Consider the following 10,197-nt stretch of genomic DNA (forward strand, 5'->3'; position numbering starts at 1 on the left):
CCTAGAAGGCAGAACTAACTAGCTACGAGTAATTTATAATATTATCGGACTATAAGGCCCTTAAGTACTTTATAACTAAATAGTCCCTTACTAAAAGGTAAAGCCGCTAGGCCGGCGAATTAGCTTAGTTTAACTTTATACTAAAGTACCGGCGAGGTACTAAGAACTTCGCGGCGGATACGCTCTCTTATCGCGAATAGGACGCCCTAAAGGATAGCTTAGATAACCGGGAATAAGGGTAAGTAATTTAATTAATACCTAACTCCGCGATCCTAAAAACGATCCCCGAGCCGATAATATAAAAAACATCTATTAAGCGTGTATTCGAAGTAAATAAAGACCTTTAACGACTTTGGGATAAGATAATAGTAACCGACCCCTAGTACTAAGAAGTCCTCGCCGCGATTATTATAAGAGCTTATAGCTTTAACCCCTCCCTTAGGCTATAACTATAGATCGCAGAATATTCCCTTAACCCCGCGGGATATATAACCTTCCGAGATCGTCTCTAGGTTCCGAGCTCCGGAGAGGACTCGGCGCTAAGAGGACGCTTAGTATAAGCGATCCACGACTCTATTATCGGTAGCTACCCGGGTAAGGAGAATATAATTGCTATAATAGCCTAATAGGTTTTCTAGCCCGGTATAAATAAGGATATACGGAAGTTTATCTATAACTATGATTTATATAATAAAGGTAATTAGTAGCGGAATATAAAGCGCGGGCTATTAAAACCATTACCTGTATTAAAGCGAATTCGTACCCACTTTATAATAGACTTTATAACCGACCTACTATTTACCGGCGAAGGTAAGGTAAGGTTCCTATAGGTGATTACCGATAAGCTAATAAAGTTAGTAACACTAAAAGCGATAGAAATAATAGAAGCGGAGGCCTACGCGGAACGCTTTTTAAACTATTATTTTAGGTTTTATAGTATACCCCTTTTAATTATTAGCGACTATGGTTTTAACTAGACCGGGAGGTTCTAGTAACACTTTTATAAACTTATAGGGATTAAGTAGCGACTTAGTATAGCTTACTACCCTTAAACTAATGGAGGGCCTAAAAGGCTAAACTAAGATATCTAGGCCTACCTCCGTGCCTTTATATACTATTCCTAGAATAACTAGGGTCGCCTATTACCCGCCGCGTAGTTATCGCTTAATAGCAGGAAGAGCTTAACGACCTAGCTAAGCCCTTTTTTTTTAGAATACGGGTTCTATATCGACCCTATCTAAATCCACGACCCGATACCCATATACCTAAAGGAAGCCGCTACTTATAACCTGCTAAGTCGCTTATAAGGGGCTATAAAGTTTATATAAATAGCTATAGCCTCGAAGTAATTATAGGATAAGGAATCCGCGAATAAACGGCGACTCCTAGCGGAGCGCTTCGAAGTAGGAGACCTTACCTAGCTTTCTATAGCTAACTACTCTACGCCTAGGCCCTCAAAGAAGCTATGCTGGCTATACTAGAAGTACAGAGTAATAAAAGTGATTAACTCCTATATCGTTAAGTTAGACGTGCCCTTAGGGATATATCCTTACTTCCACGTTAATATCCTAAAGCGAGCTAGCCGTGACCCCCTCCCTAGCTAGGTCGTAATCGACCCCCAGCCCGAACCGATTAGAGACGTACTCTATAGTAACAAAGAGTAGGAAGTGGAAAGTATCTTATACGTATCGAATAAGCGGCGAGGTCGCGGCGTATAACGCGAGGTACTAGTATATTAGGTAGGATACTCCGAACCTACTTAGGAGGTACTAAACGCCATAAAGGATACTAAGGCGTTAAACGCCTTTAAAGCAGAATATAGCCCCGCGGATAAGAATAACGGGCCTTTATAAGATTATATTACGAGGAATACACGAAGATAAGGAGACCCTAGTACGAAGGGAGTATAACCTATAGTCGTAAGTTAATTAAAGGGGGGGAATTTACCGACCCCCCTACCGGTTTCTAAGGAGATAGATAGTGCCTCCGTAAAGGACTTTAATTAGCGGTATTACCGTCCGGACCCTCCTAGTTATTATTATTACTACCGCTAATAGCAGGACCGCTACCTCCCTAGAGGGCGGCGAGGATACCCTCTAGGAGGCGCGTTATCGCTACGCCCTATAAATAAACCTTATAGCGGAGGGCCGCCACCTTATAGCGGAGACCCTCGCTATTATTAATAAAGGCGGGGGCGGAGTTAGCGGCGGGGGTAAAGGCTACCTTAGATAAAAAGGCGTAGTAGTCGCTATAAGCTAGTTTATAGGCCTCGCGGAGCTAGGCCCGAGTTAGTAATAACCTAGAGGAGGATACTAAAATAAAAGAAGACACTTATATCGTTATTATCGGGGTTATCGCGTATAGCGCGACCCGTGTCGGCTAAGGGCTTAATAAAGGGTATAGCGGCGGCGGGTAGCTATAAAGGTTAGTTATAATAACCTCGCCTATAACTTATAGGAAACTCACGGGGCGGTATAGGTAGGATCCTATAGTATATTCGTAGTATTTAGGCTTACTACGGGCCGCGCTAGGCCCGGATTAATTATAGTATATCTAGTTAAATTTTTAATTAACACTGGCTATACGATTAGTATAAGGGCGATAGAAAGCGTTATGGGGGCGGCTAGGCGGGTAAGCTAGGCTATATTAACCCTTAAAAGGCGTCGCGGCCTACTAAAGAGTTAGTAGGATCCTCGCGGCGAAGTACTAGGCTGTATCACGAACCTCCTTTTTAGCCGGATACTTACCGGTATTCGTTATAATAATAAGAGCTTCCTTAGCTATGCTTTTAACCGATTTAACCACGTCCTTCGCTATTAAAGGCGGGGGGGGGGGGGGGGGGGCGCGATATCGCTAATAGCCGGCTACTCTTTAACGGTGCCCTCGCGGGTATAGCGGGCGCTATAATAAAGAGGAGATATCTATACGCACTTTATTAGCTATTATCTAGCCGGCTCGATATAAGAGCTTATTAAGGAACTTATAATAGTTAAAAGGATAAATAAAGGTATAAATTACAGATTAATAAGATAACTATAAGTACGGAATAACTACGCCGCAAGTTAGCGGAGAATAATATAGCTCTAAGCATAGAATAAGCGACGGAGCTTACTACTAAAATAACGTTATAGGCTTATAGAAGAAGAATTAACTATAAATAAAAAACCGGGTAAAGTTACGCTTATACTACGATATCGAACTATAGAATACGATAAAAGCCTATAGAGCTGTTTATTATAATAGTTTACGGCCTCTATGGTATAGTGGTGGTATACCTGGCACACGGTTAGAGGACCGGGTCGGTTCGAATCCAGCTAGAGGCGCACGTAAAAGAGGAACCCCTTTTCCTTTTTTACGCTACTCGGATCCTATTCTAGGGGGCCCTTATCTGCCTTAGTATATACGATAAGGGTTAAATAGGGGGCCTATTAGACCCACTTTCCGCCCGGCTTCGCTAATCGTTAATAGGTACCACGGGGGAGTTAGTCGCCCTACCGTGGAAATAAGAAGACGGTATCGCGCTGTCCCTGAGCGCGTGGGTAAAATACACGGCGTCTCTTCCACGATACGGAGGCAGCCTCTTACGCTATTACGTAAACGTTCTACGTAGGCACGTAGCCCGCGTTAGCCCTACCTATAGCTATAGAACAGGGAAGCTTAGGAGCTTTAAACCCTAGGAAGCATATATAAGTCGCCTGTAGTGGGCCTATAGGGTTAGCCCTAGGGCATACAGGAAGGCGCATAAAACCAACTAAGATAATCACGCGCGCGCCGTTAATCGAGCACGTAGTCGGCTTTAAAGCCTCTACGGGTAAAAACGCTACCGGCTTCCTAGAATAGAAGCTATAAGTTTCGAATATATATTAGGTTAGTAACGGGGCCCCCGGGGTACCCGTATAAGGCAGTAATCCTAGAGGAGGAGGGTATAGGGGTTTTTATCTAAGTCTTATACTAGTTCCCTAAGTCTTATACTACGGTTTTCCCCCCTATAGGTATCTAAGAAGGACCGTATAGTCAGAATTCTAACTCCTAGCTACTTAAGGTAGGATAAGGATAGCGGAGTAAGAGATAATAAAAATAAAAATATAATAGTTTACGAATAAAGAAGAAGGAGTAACCGGGGGTTTTGGATATAAAGGGTAAGCGCTCGGGGTAACGCGGAACGCCGGCGACCTAGGAGCGAAGTCGCCGCGAACGCCGCGCGACACGAATATACCTAATATAAGGGAGGATACACGCCTCCCTCGTGACGCGTTTAGAAAGTAATAGGCTCGGCGCTTAGTTATTACGGCCCCGGAGGGGGGGGAGGGGGGTAATATTACGGGTTAACCCCTTAAAAGTATAGTTCCGGTATAAGGCCGGAACCGCTAATTAGCACGCAGAACCGATACTCGGACCTCGCGCTGCCCTTACCGCGGATTCATATAAACCTAGTAAATCCTATGCCTCTTTATAGACCTTTTCCTTTCCTTTCCTTAATTCTAGCTAATATAATTATTCGGCCTTACTTAGTGCGATTAACCTATAACTAGCCGCTTATACCCTCTACTTAGAATAAGCAGAACTAAGCTAGTAGAGAGGAGGTGCGGGCCGAAGAGGCTATTAGTGTTAGTGGTGCCCCTAACGGCGATACTGCTATTAAGGGATCTAGTGATATTATTATTTAAGTATTATTAGAGTAGTTTAGCTATCTATTCCGGCTTTAGCCGATAAATTCCTATTTATTACTACGCTACTCTGAATTCCTAATCGTCGCCCGCTAACTAGGTTAAGATATACTTTAAATTACTCGAACTTTTAATAACTAAGGGCCTTTATAAGACCGTCTACCGGTATCTCGGCGATTAGTAAATAAACGATTTAAAAGCTCCCTTCTTATACTCTTAACGTATCTATAAGCTCTGAATATTAATGTGATAAAGCCTGGTCTTAATTCGGGCGCGCTCTTCTACTATAAGTCGAATCGTCTAGTAGTTATTATAGGCTATCTTTTAGGAGGTCCCGGGGTTAAACCGTATTTCCGTAAATAGCCGTTTTAAGCTTATAGTCTCCTTCGTAGTTTCCTATAAAGCGAGTAACTTAGCTTTTATTAAAGATATCGTAATAGTCGATTATCTTAAGGCTTTCTAAACTACTAAACCGCCGATTACGCTAATAAGATAGCCTTATAAGGAACGCCGGGTTTCGAGGTCGTTAATAAAGGATGTGTTGCTTATAATTACTATAGCCTATATTATATAGCTCGAATCTATACTATACTAGATTATTAAGTCACGCGTTAGGTATAAATAACGGATCGCTTATTCTATAGCGTCTTAATACTCTTTTAACGGGTTAGTTAGGAACCTAAAGAGCGAGGAAATAAAAAACGCGATATCTAGCCGTAGTATTATTACTATATAGAATAGGGTGCCGACCTTTTCCTGAAAAGCCTTAATCTCCTATAGTATAGCCTAGTCCTCCCGCTTCACGAGCTTAGTAAAAGGGATTAGTATACTGAGATATATATTCGGATCTGCCTAGTTAAAATAAGCTGCGATCTTTTTAATATAGGACTTATATAATAGGAAGATCTTTTAGTTAGGTCGGTCTTAGATAATACGTATACCTAGAAACCACTCTGGGTCCCCTTTCTTAGAGAGCTTATATTTATTTTTTAATCCCTTAATAGCTAAAAGACCTATATATAGGCGGTCCCGATAATAAAGGAATAGGATATCGTCTATAAAGAATACCACAAAGGCATCGCGAGCTTCTAAAAAGAATAGGCATGGCTCCTTCTTATTATAAACTAAACTAATAGATTCGAGCATAGTAATAAGGTCGTTATACTATAGAAGAGGGGAATCGCGTAGGCCGTATAAGGCTTTATCGAGCTCTAAGCTAGTCTCTAACTTCTTGAAGCTATCCGGTAACTAATAGATAATAGGCTTACCGTCTTTACTTCTTTTAGCGTTAATAAAAGTGTTAATAATATCGAACTGCTTAATTTCTAGATCGAACTATACTGCTAAAGCTATTACTATACGGAAAGACCGGGAAGTAAGCGTGGTAGTATAGGTTCCCTCGATTATAGAGCTCACCTATAGGTCTCCTCGAAGAATAAGGCGCGATTTATATCGCGCTAAAATACCTTCCTTATCCGAAACGTATATAAACACCCATACTAGGGGCATTAGCCTTATAGTGGCCTAGTTCTATAGAATCTCGCGCCACGTCTTCTTTTTAAACAGCTTATTTACCTCCCGATAAACTACTGCCCTAAATTATAAGTCTATAGAATATAAATAAAGGTCTCTTTAATGCCTTAGCGGAGGCTTAAGGTTATCGCGATATATAGGGTTATCGCTTTTAGGTTCTAATAAAGATAAAAAGATCTCTGCCTATTTACCCTTAGTAGCCGCTAAAAACACTAAATAAAGCGTTAGAATGCTAGGGGGATTAGCTACAATTTCCTCTCCGAGCTAATTAAGTATAGGAAAGGTAAAAAAGTATACGACTAGATCCTTATCTGGTTTTACCGTATAAGTCCGTGGATCTATCCTCTTAGCTTTACCCTTAGCCTTTATCTACGCGATTCTGGAATTTCTACGCGGGGGACCGCTTAGTAGCGGCTAAGGTGCTACCCGCTATTTCGGGGTTAAGGATATCGGAGTCGTAGAGGTAATTAACTTAGTTAAAGGGGTTAGGCGCTCCTCCTATTCCTAACTCGGCTTAGATACTGCCTTATTAGGAAAGTAGGGCCCGTGAACCTATAAGTCTAGCTCTAAAGTCGGTTCGGGAGCTAGTTCCGGGTTAAGATAATCCGGATAAGGTTCGGGAGAAGGGCTACTAGGGTCCGATATATACGGTATCGTGACCGTAGGAGCCTATAGGATCAGGACCTCGGAATAGTTAGAACCGATCGCCATAGCTATAAATAAGCTGCTTTTAACTTCCTGGAATTACGCTGGTTCCAGGGAAGGTTAAGGGGTCTAAAGACTAAACTAAGTTAGTATATACTAGGCGGTAGAAGATATACTACTCTTAATAGTAGCTAAGTCGCTCTGTTTTCTAGATAGAGCTGCCTATATATATATATCTGCTACCCCTAAGCTTATAGAATAGGACTAGGAAATACTAAAAGGGTCTACCTATAAGATCTAATAATTATCTAATAAGTCTTCCTCCTTAATTTATATAATCTGTTACGGGTTAACCCCTCGAAAGTGTAGTTCCGGCATAAGACCGGAACCGCTAACTAGCACGTAGAACCGACGCTTGGACCTCGCGCTGCCCTTACCGCGGATTCGTATAAACCTAGTAAATCCTGCGCTCTCTATAAACCTTTTTCCTTTCCTTTCCTTAATTCTAGCTAATATAATTATTCGGCCTTACTTAGTATAACTAACCTATAACTAGCCGCTTATATAGCTAGAATTTAGTAAACCCTATACGCTATATTAGTATAGAGCTAGATACGAACGCGCTATTAGGCGGCGGTGGTCCTATAAACCCCGCCGAGCTAGCTAAGTGGACGGATAGAATAATCACCGAAGCTATTAATATAATACTCGGTCCCTTATAAGAATAGATAGCTTAATAATAAGAGCTACTCTAACGATTTATAAACGGCCTCGCGAATATCCAGGCCCTATAATAACCTACCCCTAACCTCGCGCCCCCCTCGGAGGGAGCCCCTATAAACACGCTTACTAAGTCGGTAGTAGGTCCTCCGACCCCGGCGACCTTTACTCCCCCCTAGATTATAGTCCTATAGGAACTAAACGAACTATGCCCGCTACACACTAAACCCTTACTATACCCCGCGAAGTTTAGTAAAAGATAAACGGAGTACGCTACCTAATCGTAGCAGATACGCGATAAGCTCCTACTAGATAAGCATATATTTAATAACTAAGCCGAAATATAGTACTATATTAACTTATACTTAGAAGGAAGTGCCTAGTAAATGGTATTAGCCTTTTACGCTACTAGGGGGCCGGGAGGTACCCGTGACCTAGAGTCGTTCCTTACCTACCTAGACCGTATATATAAGGACCAGAACGAATAGCCTTACACGGCCCTCGCGCTATATTCCCTTAAATAACGCGAGGAGTAAACCTTTTTATAGTTCCTATTAAAATTCGAAAAGCAGATCACCTAAGCAGGTAGTAGCGAGTAGGTAGACTCGGCGAAGATCACCTTCCTAGAGGGAGCCCTAAGCTAAAAGCTACGTAACGCCTTAGTTACCGCGAAGTTACCTTATAACTATATAAGCTAGGTTATTAAGGTCTAGAGTATTACCTAGAAGCTAGAAGGTCTACGCCTAACTAGCCGGAATACTTACGTGCCGAACCGAAACCGGAACTAAAAGACCGACGCCGATAAAGATATTATAATAGGCGGGATTAATTAAGTCTAGCCTAACGCGATTATAGACTAACCTCGTAATAACCGGGAGTGCTAGGGTTATAGGAAGAAGGGATATATCCGTATAAACTATAAGTCCCGAGATAAGGGCTTAAAGACTAAGGGCGCCCGCGTAGCGAAGGTCTAAGCTAAAGATAGCGACATCGCTACGAGTTCGGATAGTTTAGATAATAAAGAGTCGGGAAAAGAATAGCTTTAATATAAAAACGGGCGTTAGAGCCGATAGCCGCCCTATAATAGGAGTAGGAGGCGTTTAAACACCTAGTTAGCGGCGACTTAGCCTTAATATTAACGCGAGTAAATAAAAGATATATATATACTCTTATAGATACGGGTTATAACTGCTATACTACTATAAATAAACGCTTTACCTAAAGACTTTAGTTACTATTAGTCGATAAAAGAAAGCGATTACTAAAAGGATTCTCGGATACGTCTAAGCTAGCTACTAGCGCCGGGATCGCCGTGTTCGAGCTTAAGATTAGCGGCTATATATAATAAGTCTTCGCCTATATAGTAAAAGGACTAAACTAGGATATATTCCTAAGAAAACCGTGGCTAGAGTATAATAATATTATATATTACGCGAAGAATCGTAGACTATACTATAGAGTCGCCGATATCGATCTACGACTAGTAGGCGAGGAAGAACTAGCTAATATATAAGCTATCCGCGAAATAAGGCTAGTCTTAGGATTAGTATTTACGGCCACGATATAATAGATAAGAAAGGGGTTAAAAGGAAAAAAAAGGGACGAGTTCGATGCCTTAATCTATGCTATTAGTATATAAGATATCGATAAGGCCCTTCGTAAAAAGGAACTAATAGACCCTCGGGACTATATCCCTGCGAATATACTATAAGAGTTCGGCGACCTTTTTACGCCTAATAAGGCTAACGACTTACCCCCTTACCGACTAGGCGTTAACCACGAAATCACCCTAAAGCGAGGTCCCGATAGGCTTAAGCCGACCCTACTATAGGGGCCCCTTTACGGTATATTAAGGGAAGAGCTGCTAGTGCTCCGGAAAACGCTTAATAACCTGATAGATAAGGGCTTTATATAAGCTAGTAGCTCGGCTATAGCTACGCCGGTCCTATTCGTGAAGAAACTAGGGGGCGGATTACGCTTCTATTACGACTATAAAGCCCTAAACGCGATTACCTAGTAAGATCGCTACCCCCTCCCTCTAATCACTAAGACCCTGCGTAACCTGACTAATACTAAGTAGTTCACGAAGCTTAACGTAGTCGCCGCCTTCTATAAGATCCGTATAGCTCCCGGATATAAGAGTAAGACTGCCTTTAGGACGCGCTTTAGTCTTTTCGAGTAGCTAGTATACCCCTTCGGACTAAGCGGCGCACCCGCTACCTTCTAACGTTATATTAACTAAACGCTATAGGAGTTCCTTAACGACTTTATTACCGTATATATCGACGATATCCTAATTTACTTTAGCGGATCTTATAAGGATTACGGAGCGAAGGTCCGGCTAGTATTATATAGGCTTATAGATACCGGCCTAAACCTAGACCTAGCTAAGTACGAGTTTAGCGTGACGATAGTAAAATACCTAGGCTTTATTATTATAGTAGATAAGGGAGTGTCTTACGACCCCGAGAAGTTAAAGGCTATCCGTGACTAGGAGGCCCCTACCTTAGTAAAGGGAGTACGAAGTTTCTTAGGATTCGCGAACTATTACCGGATATTTATCTACGACTTCGTAGGTATTATAGCCCCCCTCTCGGCACTAATAAAGAAGGATTAGCTCTTTAGGTGGGGG

The 10,197-nt window shown here is 41.9% G+C and overlaps 1 pseudogene across 1 annotated transcript; it reads left to right on the top strand.

Moving 5' to 3' along the window:
* The first annotated feature begins 3,249 nt into the window (after window positions 1–3,249).
* On the top strand, window positions 3,250–3,323 carry ACRALDRAFT_t240 (annotated as a pseudogene). Its single transcript has one exon. The product of its transcript is annotated as a tRNA-OTHER (tRNA).
* The last annotated feature ends 6,874 nt before the right edge of the window (window positions 3,324–10,197 follow it).

Source organism: Sodiomyces alcalophilus (assembly GCF_042370955.1).
Source record: "Sodiomyces alcalophilus JCM 7366 unplaced genomic scaffold ACRALscaffold_7, whole genome shotgun sequence".
Taxonomy (NCBI): domain Eukaryota; kingdom Fungi; phylum Ascomycota; class Sordariomycetes; order Glomerellales; family Plectosphaerellaceae; genus Sodiomyces; species Sodiomyces alcalophilus.